The sequence below is a fragment of the Cuculus canorus genome, chromosome W, assembly GCF_017976375.1.
Source record: "Cuculus canorus isolate bCucCan1 chromosome W, bCucCan1.pri, whole genome shotgun sequence".
NCBI classification, from domain to species: domain Eukaryota; kingdom Metazoa; phylum Chordata; class Aves; order Cuculiformes; family Cuculidae; genus Cuculus; species Cuculus canorus.
This window is the reverse complement of record NC_071440.1, coordinates 17,888,502-17,908,066: the sequence shown is the minus strand read 5'-3', so window position 1 is coordinate 17,908,066 and position 19,565 is coordinate 17,888,502.

Below are 19,565 nucleotides of genomic sequence, written 5' to 3'. Positions count from 1 at the left end.
GCAAAAAAGTATGTATTTCTGTGTATCTTTCTGTCTATAACTATTAATAGTTCAGGTGCTATGCCACTTCCAGAAATTGGTGACACATTGAAAATCTTTTACATTTAAACAGCAGTGTGGTGTTCTGGCTCAATTTCAGTTACTTTTTTGCCATCTCCTGCCTAAACTTCTGTAGAGACAACTCATATGTTGTATTATTGTCTATGAGCTCAGGTTGAAAAAGTGAGGGTTGCTCAGCCAGTGGAAGAGGAAGATGCATGAAGATGTACTAGCAGTCTTTAGAGGCGTAAGAGGTTACTGCTGAGAGAAAGGTAATGATAGTAATGCAGATTCACAGGGGAAAGAACAAAAGATAATGAGTTTAAATTGTAGCAAAAGACATGTAGATTTGGTATTAAGAAAGGCTCTCTAACTGAAAGCTTAAAATTAAGCACAGGAATAAATGACTTGGGGAAAGGGGAATTTTCATAACTGAAGGCTTTTAAAAAGCGGTTGGATGGATGGCAGAACGACTTGAGTTGAATTATCATGCTTTTTCAAGTTAATTCACTGTTTTACTGCAGTGTCCCTGTTGCTTGTTTTTCTGTATTCTCTTTTTCTTTGATGCCCTTTCTCTCCCATTTTCAATGTGTTTGGAAAATTTCCTGGCCAAATGTATTATCAAAGGAAAATAGTTTATCAAACATGTTCTCTTAGATGGGCAGTAAAGCCCACAGTTTTTGGTTTTTTTTAGCTACTTATTTTCAATAAATGTGAAGTCTTGAGCTGGAAAATAGAAGTTGGGGTCTTTTTTTTAGTTTTAGAAAGAAAGATTTAATTGATTAAGCAAGTTACAGAAACTCCTCTCCTGTTGCCCAGTTGCATTGCTGTTAACAATCTTGCAATCTGTAACTTACAGCTGTGGTTTGAAAACCTTGGATAATCGATTAATTGTGAGGAAAACGGTTATGATGAATGTTGAGCCAAAGCAATTGCTTTTGTTGAAGTCTGTCTGTCTACAATCATAAGGCCACCTCTGTTGTTATTCTTGAGTATCTCTTTTCAATCAGGAAACTTCCCTGGACTTCACAATTTGATTGTTGAGACCATGCATTTGACTCAGATGTGATATTTTGAAGCAAACAGACCCTTCCCACATGGCTGTTATGGAAACTCTTGCTATCGCTGCCTCGTAGAGCCTGCTATTCCTGGCACGTATAGGCATCCTGCTCTCTGCGCAAAAAAAGGCTTGTGAACTCCTGCGGTGTGAGGGTTTTCCGACATCCCACCCTGCCAACATGAGGTCTGAAGTTGCAGCGCATCATCTTTAGATGTGAGCTACGAGAAAATGCGAGGCAGTGTCTTAGATTGCAGTTGGCAAACAAAGGAAATGCAAAACATTGCGACTGCTGCACTTGAAAGTGGAGAGACAGTCCTTGAAGGAAGAGCTGCATTCGTTACCACCACTGATATCGAGAGAAATATCTTAATAGGAATATGATTATTTGCTATCTTCAAGGATTTGGGTCTAGTTCAATCTTGGGCATTGTTGTTTCCCGTTAAGTAGGTTTAATAGCCTCAGGACTTCAATTGTAATCATACAAGGATAATGCTGAGGATATTCAGCACAATTATCTGTATAACAACCCACCTCCCCAAAACAAAAAATTGAAAACCACCAAAGCCACAATGAATATTGTATCTATTTTAACTTTTAAGACAAAGAACTGTTTAATTCATTAATGTATGGTGGTTTTGCTTAAGAACTTGACATCCCAGTGTGGCCGTTCTAAGGGTATGTGTACACACAGTGGTGGGGTTTTGATATTTGGTTGTAAGGTGGGAGTTACCTATAGGATTTAATATCTAACACATTATTTTATGTAGAGTTCTGTTATAGTTATTGCTGTATATCGCATATTTGTAGACTTAAATCCTGAAATGAAATGTTTCTTATTTTACTATGGAAATCAGTGGGTTCAGCCAAGCATTGCACTAAATGTGATGCAAAATCCTCCTGCATATGCCTGTTGTCTTTTGTTGCTGAACAAGGCACCTAGGGATATTTGAATGGGATAAATTATATGGTAATTTGAGTTTGGTTTTTCACCTTTTGATCTGAAAATACGAAGAATAGGAATAATTGTAGGAAATACCCTTCTGTGCCATACAGCGATGGTTTTTAGTGTATCTGGTAGCATATCCTGCCACATCTTGCATCGTGCAATGAGTGAATATTAAAAATGGTTTCACTGTTCTTTTGTTTTATGTCTGTAATAAATGCTTCAGTTTGATGGAATAGAAGCATTTTTAAGAAAAGGTCTAAATCAGAGTTAACCCTCCTTCAAAATAGGATGTTAAAAATGTTCTTTTTTTTTTCCAGTAGAAGTTAAAAACCTTCATTTCATTGGACTGCATCTATAAAGTGGGGTTATTTGTTCTCTTTCCTTTTTGCTATATCCCTTTAATATTGCCAGTTCAGCGGATCAAGTGTTTCAAACTATAGATGTGAATTTAATATGTGGGTTTTCGGCTTGTTCTGAAAATGCTTCCATAAGGTCAGGCATAAGCACCAAGCAGAACTGCAGCCTTGCCTTAGAAAGAACAGATATTTGTGGCCTGAAGAGAAATTGAGGGCAGAGAAAGTGTATGAGGTGTCTGTGCGTGTGTGGGATTAGACACAATAGGGGTTTTTTATGGTTCTGATTGAGTAATTCTGAACCCAGACTGTTTGCACACTTCTGTAATCACTATAGTGTTGGTTAAAAATTACTGAGGACACTTATTTCTCAGCTGCTAGCAGTGCAAACTGTATCTTTCAATTTGGATCAAGCTGGATTCTGTTTTTTTGTTGTGAATTGGCTACCTTACCTATGGAGTTGAATGTACTCAATAAAAGAACATATGCTTAACGGCTTAGCCATTCAGTTAATAAAATTGAGGATGAAAACATCGAAGAATTTATCCCAGCATGTTTTTGCTCCAAAGGCAAGAAAAGCCTATACGCTTTTCCACAATACCTTCTCATCAAATCATTATTGGCTTTTCTTTATCTGAATTTCAGATGCAAGATCTGAACTGTTTGCAAATATTGGTTTGTCAGAAAAAGGACAAGTTTTTTGTCTTTGAAACTGAGGTTAAGTCGGTAAAATAATATTTATTAATGACAGTGGATATTTAAGCAATACTGTCACATCAGAGGTTAGTATTTAATGTTAGTATTTATATGTTTGATAGCAGAGATTTTTGAGTGCCCAATGAGGTTATGTATATAAGTAACAATACATAGATGCAAGTCAGTTGGTCTTTCAAAGGCAATACTTCTCCTTCCTGAAAGACGGGGAAAATAACTGTAACGCCCCCCTGAAACACTTAGCCAAGAAAGTTGAGTTATGCTAAGTACCAGGATGATTCACTGGCAAAATTAACGCTGGAGAGTAATCCACTGATCTTGGCAATTGTTTCATGCCATTGGCTAAAGTGGATGGATGCACGTATGTAAACATGAGCTGGATGTAAATAGAAATATTTTCCTGTTCATTGTGTACTTTATATCAGATTGCTTGATAAATACAACTGCTAGCTGAACTAACAATATCTATTGATTTTACTGCTGAAAAAGCATGGATACTAAACCGTTTCAGCCCAGTCAGTTTCTAACTTTATTGTTCTGTTGGTATTGCAATGTGAAAAATCTCCTCTGGACAGTAGAACTGATTGTAACAAGTTCCCGCATATCAAGATAAATTGCCAAAATGGAGGATGATAGGTAGAGCAGTTACAAGGATCATAGATTTACAATGCAAGTGAACATATACTGTCAATGTTTCTAAACTGCACCCATATTATGAAGAACAAAAGATAACAAAAAGACCACCCCAAACCTGAAGTTTCTTTTCCTTTGTTTTTCTTTTTTGATTTCAGTGAAGATTAAGAGTTGACTTATCATGAAATGGGACCAAATTAATTGTTTAATAATTTGATATTTTTGTCCATTTGGCATCAGCAAGGAAGGAGACTTGCATGGGTAGATTCAGTGACTTAAGCACAGCAAAGCCTTTCCAATGAGCATATGGAACGAAAATGTGAAGCTAAGGCTGTGGGGTGCAGTGACTTGAATAGTACGGTATTCCCTCAAAGGTGTTATCCTATGCAACTGTTTTCTTATTCGGTTCTCACATGGAAATAATTATATAGCATAGAAGGATGACGGCTGCCACAGCTTCTTGGTTTCCTTGAGGTATTTGCTGCATTGTTAAGGCTGTCATATATTAACTACGAGACCCTCTGTGGGAAGAATCAATGTTATGTACCATCAACTGCGGTCTGTGCCACCACCACTGAAAGTAGGAACAGTACGACAGTCTGTTGAAAGGAAAACGTACCTCAATGCTTTGGTATTCTGCTAGAGAAAAGGAAAATATCTACCTCTAAAATTTCCTTCAACCAGGAAGGTGTGAAGTAGTTTTGAGGGGAAAGGGAGAAGAGAGCAAACATTGGACAGACTCTTTCCTTGATGCCATGCGTACGGCTATTTTACATATCTTCCTTCTTTTTTTGGTGGTAATGTTGAAAGCTTTTTCCATATTTCCATAGACCCTTAAGCATATGGCACCAGTGACAAGATCCACCTTAGTGGATGCATGTAAGAAGGCCCTGTGGATTACAACAGGTGACAGTCTGATGCTCTGTATCATTTGTCGTTGCAGACCATGTCTGTAGGGATGAACCTGGAGGACATTAAGGGTGGCTTTGAAGATTATTTACTGCAACCCCCCCCTGAGAGCTTTAACAAAGAGATCTCAAAGTAAACACTGACATTTGTTACTGCCCTGGTCAGGCACTGCTGAAAGTCCCCGGGAACTTGGGAAATTGAGCTGTCAGATCTATGAAGATAAAATGAAACTTTGTTCTATGGCTTCAGTCCCTTAAGAAAGTTTTTCAGGTCATTTAGCATTAGTATTCTGAGGAGGACTTATTATTATTATTTTCCTAAAAATTGTTCCCTGTTATTGATAAATATAGAGTGACAACTTGGCATTGCTATTAGCCTTTTTTTGTTTGGTTTAGGTACTGTCTTAAAAACTGACATTGCATTTTGCAGTCAGCTTGCTGCCTCCGTCAGCAGGACAGGATGACTGATGTGTGTCAATTGACTTGTAAATTCTAGTTAAGCAGATTCACAGTATGACTTGGCAAGTAAGCATGAATTCTCTGGGAAGAAGATTCAATGCTCGCTATTTCTGAGCATAAACGTAGCTGCTGTTTAAAAAAGATGAAAATCCAGGGGAATAATGAAAGGGCAATGAAGCCAACAGTTGACCCTTTGAAACTGTTGAACTGGGCCTTATTTGAGACTTTGGCAGTTAAATTTGAGAGGATAAAAGCCTTAGTGTTTATAGGTATCTTATTAACACTTTCTTTGGACTGCTGCTCTCATGAGTTTTTATAGTATATATAAATGTTGTACTGTCAAGCAGTTTCAGAGATAGAACATTGAAACACAACAGTAACTCTTCATCCTGAAAATAATTAGTTCTGAGTCAAAAAACCTAAAGCCCTGCTTAATTTTCATAGTGATTTTCAATTCTATGATTCAGGGCCCAGGGACTTGAAAGTCAGGGCGAACAGTTCTGACCAATATTTTGGTCTGTTATATACTGTTTGAGCTTGGGAGAACAGGGAGCAGGCATTACTAGTGCACCAGTATGTCAGCAACGGTCTTTGTGGTGTTCTGGGGACTCAGTTAAGCAGGTTTTTACTGTTCCTTATTCCAAACCACACAAGAAGATCAGCGCACAATGAAAGGTCGGGGCTGGTGTCTGATTTCACAGCCCAACCTTCCCTCCAGTAAAAGTATAGCTGGGAAAATATATATATATATATAGCTAGACCCTCCACAGCCCTAGGTGATTAAACTGTGTAGTTATGCTGATAAAAAATGTAACGTAGACTTGGCGTTAAATTCCTGTTTACCCCTTTAGGCAGCTGTACTGTGCACACTCGATATAGGACAGTTTCAGTGATTATTAGTACTTGCTGAATATAAAGGGCTATTATGGCTTCTAGTCCATAGATCCTGCAGGATCCTTTTCCTTTAAGACAGTAATCCCTTTTCCATTATGTCCTATGCTCAAATGTCTTCGGAGTGAAAAGAGTAAAGGCTAAATTATGAAATACACTGAAATCCAGCATTTCTTTGTAGAGAGCTGAATGCACAGCAAGACAAAGCCAGCCTTTATTATGGATTTAGGTTATTTGCAACCTGACTTGCTGTTGCTAAATTAATGGCAACTTCATTACATGTAAAGAAAACTGTTTTTCTTTGGGACATCATTTTTTTTTGGTTCTGTGTATATTTTAATCGCTGCACTTTGCTCACAGGTGCAATCAGTACTTCTGCCAAACTGAACTCTAGTATCACTAGAATTTTATTTAAATAGATGTTATTTGATTTATAATCCAGTGGCTCTAATTTAAGAATCAGTAAGCCTCAAATAACAGAGCAGGTCCCTGGTAGAGTAACTTCCCATGTAAATTCAGCTCAGTAAGTAACTGGGGAGCTGGCTCTGAATTTGAAACAGATCAAAACACTGTAAGTCAGTATTGGCTGCTTAAATGTACCTCCTGTAGGGGGAGTGACATTTGGGCAAGTAAGACAAGGTATAAAATGTAGTTCGTCTGGAACTGCGGCTGTGTTTGAATTTAAGTGATTCCTGTAGCTCCGCAAAAGCGGAGGTATCAGCAACAACTAGAAGTTGCAGCGCAATCCTATCCAACAGTGCGTTTCAGCCCGAAGCAAAGATCTGTTCCTGTCTGGCCCCCAAATGAACGTGCTCAAGCAGTTTCTCATTCTGAAATAAACGTAAGAGCAGGTTCTGCAGCTCCACTTGAGTACTGTCATAATGTGCGTGCGAGCACTTTGTGAATGTTCAGTTCACACTTCTCTGTGCAGATTGACTGGTGTAAATTGTGGGTCGATGTTTCTTCCCATGTTTGCATGTTCATCGTGCTGGCAGGAATGCATTGACAATATATTCAGTTTGGTTTAATAAAGCCAAGCAAATGTTGAAATGTACATCTTGATATCACTTCATTTGCAGACCAACTTCTGGTAAAATCGATATTGTCTCTCCAGAACAAAAATGAAAAGGCAGTCTTGTAATCTCAGAGAAACGTGTGATGAGGGGGACGTGCTCTAGAAGTTTTATCTTGTAGCTATATTCCTTATATACAAAAGTTAACAATACAAACTATCCTGGGGTTAGGAATACCTGGAGCCTAGGATGTCTACTATGTGCTGCACCACAGGGAATATGGAAAAGTTGTCTGTGCTGTAAGGATTTACGTGCTGGGAAAAGCCTCGGTGACTTGTGTCACGTTCCATAAGATGGAACCTGTTGTGCAACTGATAGGGGAACTCTTTTCCTTTAAGCAACAGGAACATGGAAACTCCTGTAATCAAAGACACCAGGGAGCGGTACGGGTTTGTAGGGTATTTTGCTAGATGCTTTGAAGCACAGTACGATTTATCTCATCCTGGCAAGCTGCATAATATTTTACACAGGCAAGAAAGTCTTCCTTATGTAAAGACTAAAGAAAAGCAAGAATATTGTTTTGCCACTGTAGGAGTCCTTGCTGTGTCTGTATCTTATTCGTTCTGTTTGCAAATTTGTTGTTCCCTGCAAACTGAAAGTTTGCTGATGTTGACATTTCAATACGTGCTCTAATTATTAGTTTAATAGCTTAGCAAATGTGGATGCTTTTAAGCAGGTCATTAGCAAGAGAAAGCTTTTGTATTGTAGGAAAATTCAAACTGGGCATATGTTTGGGGTCTTGAAATAGTGGTAAAATTCAAAGTGTTTCCATAGGTCATAGATTTCACAGAATCAGAATCACAGAATCACAAGGTTGGAAAGGACCCACTGGATCATCGAGTCCAACCACTCCTAACACTCCCTAAACCATGTCCCTCAGCGCTTCATCCACCTGTTCCTTAAACACCTCCAGGGAAGGTGACTCGACCACCTCCCTGGGCAGCCTGTTCCAGTACCCAATGACTCTTACTGTGAAAAATTTTTTTCTGATATCCAACCTGAACATCCCCTGACGGAGCTTCAGGCCATTCCCTCTTGTCCTGTCCCCTGTCACTTGGGAGAAGAGGCCAGCTCCCTCCTCTCCACAACCTCCTTTTAGGTAGTTGTAGAGAGTAATAAGGTCTCCCCTCAGCCTCCTCCAGGCTAAACAACCCCAGCTCTCTCAGCCGCTCCTCGTAAGACTTGTTCTCCAGCCCCTTCACCAGCTTCGTTGCTCTTCTCTGGACACGCTCCAGAGCCTCAACATCCTTCTTGTGGTGAGGGGTCCAGAACTGAACACAGTACTCGAGGTGCGGTCTCACCAGTGCTGAGTACAGAGGGAGAATAACCTCCCTGGACCTGCTGGTGACCCCATTTCTGATACAAGCCAAGATGCCATTGGCCTTCTTGGCCACCTGGGCACACTGCTGGCTCATGTTCAGTCGGCTGTCAACCAGCACCCCCAGGTCCTTCTCTTCCGTGCAGCTCTCCAACCATTCTTCCCCCAGTGTGTAGCACTGCATAGGGTTGTTGTGCCCCAAGTGCAGGACCCGGCATTTGGTCTTGTTAAACCTCATGTCATTAAATATTTCAATACCATTGATTTCTCTGGGCTCACTAGGATTTCACTTCCACACTGTCTTCTTTAGGAATCATCACGAAATCTTTAGGGAGAGGGCACAGGCACAGTGCAGAGTGGTGTTGAGGGGCGTTTTCATTCTAATAATGCCACTTGTTTTTCCTCTAAGTTGTGAAGCAGTACAGTGCCATTGAAAATTCCTGCAGAACTCATGTGTCTGCTGCGAGTCCAGCTCCCTTCATGTGTGTGGAAACAGGTTTAACCCAACAGCAGAGAGGAGGAAGTCATTTGTGGGGAAGCAATATGAGAATTTTGCCTTAAACTCTATGCTTTGTGCATCCAATTCTCTGTGCATTACAGTACTTGCTCAGAGCATCTGCTTTTTATTGCCTTCCCTTTCTATTTTTACCATATTTTTACTGCTGGTTCTCGTAAACTGACATGTGCTGTAGCACTTGAACACTTATCTACATAATTTCATAGCTTGTATACCTTCATAAACTTACCGTGGAAACTATTATTTCTTGCAAGCTGTATAGATTTATTTTTCTTAAATACACAAATTTTAAATAGCCCCCAGGCCTCGTGCCATTTATTCTTAAATTGAATCTTATTTTTTTGTAATCCAGTTCCAACTGATAGAACATTCCTCATATTGTTCTGGCAGAAATAAACACAGCACTATGAGTGCCATCTTGCCAGAGAATTACGTGAGCTTGTAATAGCTGCATGCAAATAAATTTTCATTTTACTTTTATTTATTGGAGAGCCATCCCAGGCTTTTGAATTGATTCCTCACTTTTGTTTGCGTTTATATGTATTTCTTCAATAAAAAGAAGAAATCTCCTGTTATTTCAGGCCTCATCAACCTTTCTGAAAAAACAACGTGAATAATAGTAGCATAACAAAAATTGAAATACGTGACTGCATCTTTCTTTCAGTCCTGCAAGAAATCTTGGGTAAAACAGCAAGTGTTCAGAGCAGAAGGCGGCTTGTAATTGTCACTCTTCATTGAAAGTACAGTCAGAGAATAGTTATTACAGTTATATTAATGTACGTGCCACCTGTTTTTTAAATTTGGTCTGAAAAAAGTAAACTCAGGGTTAAAACGCTCTTAGGAGGAACTACTGAAGTTGCGGGCAGTGCACAGCATACTGCTCTGATAGGACACAAAGGAGGGTCACCTATCAAATATCACGGCACAAGGTATAACGTAAATATTTAGTTTATTTATCTTTATCGGTCCTTATTTGAGTCAGGGATGTAGAATCCATGGCACAATACTGGAAGAGAAAATGAAAATGCTTTTGAAATCTAGATGATACTATAAGGGATTGGGAAGTAGTCAACTGTTTCCTAAGGACATTTAAAGAGGAGATGCTTTAAATGCTTCCATTTGATTATTTTCTGAAGTCACGATGCTAGAAACTTGCATATAACTTGTTGAAGCAGTTTGGGACAGAAGAATGTAAAGTAGTTAGAATGCATTACTAGCATAACGTTAATGCTATGCCATTAACAGATCTTCATCAGAGTTAGATACCGAGTTAGGTTTGGGTGTAACTCTGTTCTAACTGATGCCACAGAATCTCATTAAAAGTACCTCCTGCAAATAGGGTTTTATGCTTCTGTGATAAGGCAGGTAGACCGCTCTGGAGAAATACATCTGGAAACAATCATTGATTCTTCTGTAAACTGATTTCAATTTTCTGTTTGCTCGACCTCACTCCTCCTTCCGTCTTCATCACTTTTTGAAAACCTTAAAGACGTTATTTTATTTTCATTAGAGAAGCCTAGCAAGAATATGAAATCCTCTTTACAGAACATCTGCATATTTGCTTTATTCAGGAACTTTCACTGCCTGGCTATTGCTTGTCTAGGTTGTCTAGGGGACCCAGGGGAAGAAATAGTCTGCAACAAAAAAATACCCTTCATCTTTTTAGATGTGGCAGGCTTGGCATGTTCCTTGGCTTCTAACCTAACGGTGCTCTGAAGACTTGAGGTGACGAGGCTGTTTGTGAAAGAATCCTCTCCCTGAACTCTGGTTTTGTCCCAAGTAACTATCCTTCTTGACTACCAGGCAGCCCAGAATTATTCTTGTCAAGGATTTTGTATTTAGAGAGGCACCAGCACTGCTGTGAATTGTATATGGTAAAGGATAAACAGTTGTCTTAACCTAATGGGAAAGAACTACCACATTGGGGAGAAACATATGCACCAGTCCACCCGGTCCTGTGGTTTTGTAGCTTCTCTTTTAGGTTCCAGACACGTAAGAGTTCAAGGCCAACTTTTCAGGAAACAACAGTGCATGAATGTAGAGGATCTGTAGAGTCATCAAATGAGGTCTTTTGCTACCATGAAATCTTATTTAGTATATTTAGAAGAAAAATAGGTCTATTTTTACCACCCCAGAAATGTATCTACGCTTAAAAGCTTTTCCTCTGTGTGAGCAGCAGAGAAATTTTCTAGTAATTTGCCTTTCCTGCATACATAGTTTGGAGAGGGAAAAAGCACCATTACCCTATTTCTTTTCCATTTTGCTTTCCAGTAGGAGAAGAAAAGATTTCTTCTTGTGTCTAGTGCTTCCCCTTGCTCCCACTGAAGCTCTTGCTTTGAGGTGCACCCTTTGTGGATATGAATGCTTTCTGCATGGAGCCGAGAATCCCTCGGTATACCCAAGCCTGTAGGAGATAAAAGCTTGCATAATCAGACCCCAAACAAGACTTTTTTTAGATTCATTTTTTTGTCATGCTTCTGCAGAAAATGTATGACAACAAGGGACCCCTTTTGAGTCTTTTTTATTTTTTTTAAGCCTCAGATGGTGCATTGAAAATAAGCAGTACTGTGCTATATGTTACCTTGATTTATGTGAAACATTGCATATTGATGCCTTTATAGACAGCAACTTAGTGTTTCAGAGGAGCCTGCATGTTACAAAAAGGGCAGCAGGTGTTATTTAGACTAAATTGACCTTGAAATTGATTTCTTTATTTTATGACTTACTGAGGGGAGATTAATACTTTTTTTTTTTTTCCTGCAGCCTGAAACAATTTACATGGTAATAGAAGGCATAGTCAGTAAAATAAATTGCTGGAAGTAGTACTGTTCCGAGAAAGAAAATATGGATCTTACTTGCATTGGTTCTTTCTATCCCCAGGGAGTAGCTACGACTTTTAACACCAGGGAAAGACTGCCAAAATTTATTTTTCCCATTAAAGCAAGAAGAGTGGATAGTAATGTCTGTAAGCTGACATTTACTCCAAACTTTCAGTTGGAGGGGTAGGGAGAAGGGTACGCCTCATATACAGTTTAGAGAGCGTTTTAATGCTATTTCATGATTTCTGTAAGGGCAGATGGGTAGAAGAGGATATCGTAAGAAACTTCTGATGTGTAGACAGTACAGCTGCCCTTTATAGCAGAGTAGACCACAACAGCCTGTGAATGGTTGTTGCAATTCCAACTTTGCAGACCATGCAGAAATCATCTCAAAACACAAATGTTCATGGAATCAACAGACCTAAAACAAATTACCTGGAGGAGGCACTGTTAGGAACAGTTCTATAGGAGAGGGAAAGACTTTTTCTTTGTGCTGCCATGAATGCTGCAGTGCTGAAGCGACGTTATTTCCCTTTCCTCTAGACTACAAGACAAGTGCATAGTTAATTGATTTGTCATTACAATAAGGCTTCGCATAACCCGAATGTATGAGAGATTGTTACGACATATTACCTGAAAGGGACCATGAATGGAACACCACAAAACAATCTTTAGTTTGTTTTAAATACAGAAATAGTGCATAGGAAAATGTCTTACAGGGCAACAGAACTGGGAGAGGGACTGCAGCACAAGTCTGGGGAGCAGAAGCTGAGGGAACTGGGGCTGTATGGTCTAGAGAAATGGCGGCCGGATAGATAGGGTCTCCTTCTCTGCAACTACCTGAAAGGAGGTTGTAGCAAGGTGGGGGCTGGTCTCTTCTCCCAAGTAACAAGTGATAGGAGGAGAGGAAATGGCCTCAAGTTGTGCCAGAGGAGGTTTAAACTGTATATTGGGAAAAATTTCTTCACCAAAAGGGTTGTCAAGCAGTGGCAGAGGCTGTCCAGAGAAATGGTGGAGTCTCCATCCCTGGAGGGATTTAAAAGATGTGGAGATGTGGTATTTCAGGACATGGTTTAGTGGTGGAATTGGCAGTGTTAGGTTAGGGTTTGGACTTGATGATTGCGGAAGGATGGCTCGTGATTTAATAGCAGTGAACAATCCAGGGTTTGCTGTCTGTAGCTAGGCCTGACCTTGAGATAAGATAAAAGGGAGTAGAATACAAGAATGTGGAATCCAGCGCGGGAAAGTCCCGAAGAGTTGTGATAAGAACCTTGTATCTGCCCCTTTCGCGTGCTCAAGAGCGTCTGGCCAGTTGCGTGACAGCATAAGGCGCGTGAACAGCGGGACATAACCAATTAGGATTTGTTTGTTAGCGCGTGCACTATTGGGATAAGTATATAAGAAGTGTAATGTGTATGAATAAAGGAGAACGATCATGCTCATATTGAGACTCCATCGTTACTCCGGGTCCGCCTCCCACTCTGACATCTGGTAGCAGAGGATGGTTACAGGACACCTTTGACTTCTCCGAGACTCCAACCTCAATGGTTCTGTGATTGTGATATATGAAAATCATTATGATCATCCTGGAGCTGGGAATAGAGAATCTCTTCTGTCTATCAGAAAGCTGCACCTGAATGCTATTATTGCAGCTGTAGTGAATGAACGATTATTTCAATCTGTCTAATAGCAGAGGAGGAGATTGATGTTTGGTAGTTACCAGTCTGTCCAGGCCAGGCTTCTGGCACTGCTGGGGAAGGGACTCAGGCTCTTACTAACAGGTTTAGGTTAGTTTTGAACTATTGTTGGAATTCTGATTCGCCTGTAGTGTCTCGATAATTTGGCTTTTATTTTCTGGCTTCGTGTGCCTGGGATTATCACAGGTGGTAAGTGTGTTATTAATATGGAGCACATCACAAGCTTTCCAAGTAGGCGTCCCATGTGCAACATTGGTCTAAAGCTGTTTGTTAATTTGTTACTGATTCATGAAGCTGTGAGCTGCTTGGAAATGAACTGGGGGAGGGAGGGGGAAGAAGTGTATTTGCAAAATATCTGTTTAAAAAGACATTTATATGGAACTCTGGCCATTTCCTTCTGGAAAAGAGAGAGTTGTATAAAATAAAATCTGTGATCTCTTTCTATGTCTGCCAGCCTGGTTCTCCAAGAGAGATTCCCAAGAGCAATACCCTGCAAAATAGTTGGTTTATGGGGTTTGAATTCTTAATGGTGCCCTTTGTGAGCACTGTGAAACTATGATCCAAGGTCAGCCATGCAACCTACTGCACAATAGCTCTCTAATGAGGAAGAGAATGCTAATTAGAAGACAGTGTAAGGTAATGGATATTGAATACAAGCAGCTGAGCATACATTCTACTGTATTTCTCTGTACATTCTATTTGTATGCTGTGCATAATAGTGCAGAAGTAGTAAAATGGGTATGTGGTGGCTGAACCAAGTGATAAGATAGAGCCGCTAAGGTGAGACGCAGATGAAGGCAGGAGAGTGAAATAAGGAAACGAAGAAAACCTATAAAGGTAGAAAACATGGAGCTTGTCAGCGATACGGCAGTGAGTAAGGATGTGGAAGTGCTGTGAAGTTATGCAGAGGCTAGAAAACATAACAGATGATTTGGTGTTTTTGCTTGTCAGTCTCTGACAGCTTACAGCTTCTCACGGTGGATCAAAGTGGCTGCTTTCCTTTACAGGAAACAGATGCAACTGGGCTGTGGGAATTTGTCTGTTGGCCAGTTTAGATGGTAGTTTGGCATCTATGTCTGTCTTGTAACATCTGCTTCTTGGCATTTCCTATGAAGTCAGTGTATACACTGAGCAGGATACAACTGATATTCCTATTTATATTTTTCGGGAATTAATGTTAAGTGGACACTCACCGCATCAGAATGCCTTTTTGTGACTTGACTTGTAATACCTAGAGGAAAAGTTAAGAATAATAAGAATATTTTTTGATACCGATAAAGACGTTAATTTCTGTGGCACAGAACTTTCCATGTGCTGGTGGGAAATGTAATATGTTTCAGACTGCTGTGTTTCTGCAATAGCCATCTTTGGAGACAGTTTACAGACATAAAGCTTCCTTTTAGGTGAGAAAATGGTATAGTCCTCCATATATTAATGGGTAAGCTGGGATGCAGAGAAGTGAAATGCAGAAAGGTCACGCAGTGAAGAACCAGAGAATTACTATCAACTCCCTGAAATAAGTTCTTTTTCCCAGATTGCAGCACATCTCCTGTAAGTGGAAGATCTAGAAGCTTAGTATCTGGAGACATAAACATAATAATTGAAAGGAGCAGTTACTCGGCTGTCTTTGCCAGACATGCCTCACTTTCAGCTTATCAAACCTCCATTCCTAAACTTTAAAGGGAACAGAGTAGCTTTGCTTCCATATAAGTACCTGATCTCTTTGACAGGAAAGGCAAAGTAGCAGGAGCCTCACCCTGGGAGGCCTTTTCAAAATATAAATATGAATGTAATGGCTGAGTTCATTCGGGAAGAGCCAAATTCAACAGGCCAACTGCTTTCTAACATAACGCTTTCGAAAATAGTTCTGACTTGCGTCTTGCACTTATGTTTCTTGTGTCTGTGTTTGGATACTGAGGCACTTCTATCGCCGATATAAAAAAACCTCTCAAAGCCTTTGTTTCTGTATTGAATTACCAACAATGTAGTCGGCTTATTCTCACACTATCTGTACAAAAATAAGACTCCTTCTTTTTTTCATAGAATAGTTTGGGTTGGAAGGGACCATAAAGATCATCGAGTTCCACCCCCTGCCATGAGCAGAGACACCTCCCACTGGATCAGGCTGCCCAAGGCTCCATCCAACCTGGCCTTGAACACCTCCGGGGATGGGGCAGCCACCACTGCCGTGGGCAACCTGGGTCAGTGTCTCACCACTCTCTTTTCCCCCCTGCATTCTGGTGTTTTCCACTGTAACTGCAAATCCTTCAGAAGATCTGATCAAGCCCCAATCTGCTTTGTGTCCACACTTGTGGAATGCCAGTTTGGGTGCTAGGGAAGCTTCGGGGGGGGGGGGGGAAAACTTTTACTTTTACATAATTTTACATTACGTTAGGGTGGACCCAGATGTAGACCTGTCTGCAAGAGTGATGAGCTAGCACAGCTGTGACCCTGCTTGCACAGCCTGTGATCCGGTGGTTTGCAACAACATCACATTGATGTTGCCGAGCAGGGTCCCTCTGATGGAATTGAGTGTCATTTTTCATAAGATACATTTTTCATACGATACAAGAGAATTTCAGGCAGTTTGGGAACTGTGTTCCATACTATTATGGCGAGGTGGCACAGGCCTTATTCAGGAAGAGTACTGGACTTTGTGACTGAACTTCTGTAGCTATTTCATCGTGCTGTCCTTCCCACCCACCCCCTTCTAAAACAGGGATAAGAATACTAGTCGTCCTGGGAATTGTTATGGTAAACCCCCAAAAGTGTGTAATTTAGTAAAGAGAGTCTAATGATTAAGTTGAATGGCAATGAAAATTTCTGTAATGTTTTACTAATGGCTTCTCTGAACCTAATTATAGTGGTGCTTGATGTTGAACTTCATTCCTGTTACATAAAGTACAAACCGCTCTTAAATCTGTGGTTTTTTCTTTTCCCTTTCTCTCTTTTTTTAGGACTGTCAATCTGATGTTATGACTCTGGTTTCCAGTGCGAAGAACAGTGCTCAAGGTCCTGTAAGTAGAAGCGCTTTTCTGGATAGATTAGATTCTGTAACTGAGTTTAGATCTTTTAAATTGTTTCAGCTATCAATTGCTAGAATCAATTTTTACCTGTGACACCTTACTGCTTTTGGAATGGTTATACTTGAATTTGCTTAAATGCTCTTTCATACTTGGACATAGAGTATAGTACAGATCTGTTTTACCTAACTGGATAAAAGTGATTAGTGTCATTGCGGTGTAAGTTCATTAATAATAGCCCAGTCAATCTATCTTGCGTGCTACTAACTGTGTCACATCAACATACGGTGTTGGCTTCAGATTGTCTCTCGCTCCTACACAGAGGAGAATGGCATCTGAGTAAGTTGCAGGGTGGGGTACGACAGCAACACCCCCCCAACCCCCGCAATTCCGTATTGTAATGATGTCCCCAGATGAAGGGCAGATAGAGAAAAAGAAACCAAGTTTGGGCAAGTTCAGTGATATCCAAGGCCAAAGTGCGCACAGAAATAATGCCGCTGTTTGCTTGAAAGCTGAGAAGACCAAGAGGAACTGTCTTATGTTGGCTTAAAGAATAGAAATGATCTAGTCGGTCTCTATACTGCACTTATCCTTCATTTTCCATGTAGTATTATCACTTGGCAGGAAATAACTGCACCATAAAATAAGTTAATGCTAAGGTGTTATGGGCCTGATCTGTTAATGTCATAGTGCTGATATTCAACTGCATTTGATATTGCTGAAGGTTGATCATTCATTGCAGTTAAGACCCTCTAATGATTTTTTTTTAATCTCTCTAAAACACTAAAATCATGCCATAGAGCCTTTTCAAGTGCCTTTGGTTCCATGATGCCAGTAGCTGATGTTACTCTGTGCACATTTGTGTTTTTACGTGTGATTTTTTTGGTGTTATTTTGTTCTTCTGATTATGTAAATTGTATCCCCTTAGATTTAAGATTGTAGAAATGTGAGTTTATTTCAGAATAAGGAAATAAAAATATTTCAAGTATCTGGCAAGACCCTTTCTTTCCTATTTGCAGGCACAATTTATGCAATTTTAAACATGAACCTTAAATCTCGAAAGTTCCTTGAAAGAAGGATGTGGTTGGACTTTTTCCAGATGAACACTTTCAGTTTGAAATCACTGCCTTTTGAAACTGCTCAGTCACATTAACATAAATACAAAAGTATCTTGAAAGATCAAAATATATACAAGAGATTTTTAATTTATCTGCTGATGATGATGATTGGACAGAATCTCCTTTTACCCCATATATGAAGTTTTGGAAGAATATTATTCTTTAAATAATTCTTTCACTGATGCTGGTACTTCCTACCGAAGCAGCTTTCAAAGGCTTTAATAGATACTGGACGTTCACAGCCTTTCTCTTTGTTTGTCAAAAGTTAACTTGGAACAAAATGGTGTGAAAGGTGGAGGCTTATTTTAAGAAATTTGTTTCTGTGCATCATATATTTGCATTGAAAATAAGTTTGTATTGGTTACAGGTGAATATTTTGAAGAATGATGAGGTGTTTTTCCAGCTGAATGTATTTTCTGAAATAGAAAATGGTCTACTACAAGTGCAGGACAGGTTTCTATAAACACCTATCACTTTAAGTTGAAAAGCTCCCTCTTCCCTTTAAAAAAGCAGGAAAGGGTTGTGGAGTCCTTACTTATCTGTTCATCGAACTTTACTTTATAATTGAGCCTTCGGTTGCTATTGTCTGTAAGAAAATGTCCTCAAACTTCAAAGTACTGCCTGAAGCAGGATTTCAGGTGTCTTGCTTGAGCCTCGGTGACTTGTAGGCATTGAATTATTGGGGTCTTGGTTCTTTATGGGTGAGGGGAGGAATTAGAAAGGCAAGTTTAACAGAGCATTTTGATCTGCTGAAGAAGATTGTGAGGAGAAGAGAAAAGGGCTTCGTGCTTTCCATTACGTTTCTGATGCCACACAACCATGGCATAAAAAAATAATGAGTTAAGAGTTGAGCTTATTTCTCTTGAAATTACATTGTCTCCGTTGTTGCTTGGGAAATCATTTGTTGTGATGGATGAGAAGGAATACATAGATTTTTCAAATGTGTTGCCAGATCATTGCTTATAGAACAATCTGGTAATAAAAGGAGAGTTGACGGATGAGAATTCAAATGGATCCATGAATGAATTATTGAATAATTCTCCAGTTCCAAAGCCTGAAAGGCTTATTTCCAGGTATGTTTTTTTTTAATAATTGTTGGCTGCGTTTCCTGCTCTTAGTGACAGATCACTATGAAAGTCTAATGCACCCGAAACTCAGACTGAATTTACTTCTGTGTTTCATAATTGAGACTTTATTGGAATGGCTGGAGATGCAGTGATATAAAACTGCAGTGTTGACTCGGTGGTGAATCACAGTGATCAGACTTCATGTTCCTTGATAGCTATAGCTGCTTAATAGATTGTTTGTTAAATAATTCAAGATGCTTTCATTAAGCTGAGTGATTGTGCCTTTTAAAACCTTGCTTTTGTTTTTAAATCTCGTCAGGCAATCAGTTATCGCCATGGAGCTAAGGAAAGCTGCCTGACTAAATGGCTACTGGGAAGCTTTAGGAAGCTGTCAAATTAGTGGATTCCAGAATCTAAGGGGCTGCGCTTGGGCTAGCATTCTCCCATTTTTGTCCCTTTTATGGCTTCCTCTAAGTGCTGTTGCTCCTATTGGCAGTTTCATACTGCCAATACTTCTAGGCTACCTTAAAATCTCACCTTGCTTGTTTCAAAGGTTTACATTTTCCCCAGTCTCAATTTCTCAAATTCTTGTCTATATATTGATATATAAAAAAATATCATGTACTCTTTTTAATCAAGAGATGTTGAGAAAAGGTAGGGGGAGTAAAATAGGACTCTTCAGGGTAATTCAGTAGGGACAATGATGATTTTTGCTGAAAAATAAAATGCCTGCAAGAATTGCTGCCTGTGATCTGAATAGAAATGTGCTAACTACCTAAAGTTACCTTATCTCTGCTGCTGCTTCATGAGAGATATCTATTAGCTGGAGATAATGGCTTGCAAAAAAAAAAAAAAAAAGTGGATTTCTTCTTAAATTTTAGATTTCTGTTGAATAGAATGTATCTCAGCACCAGCATTCTTAATAAAAAA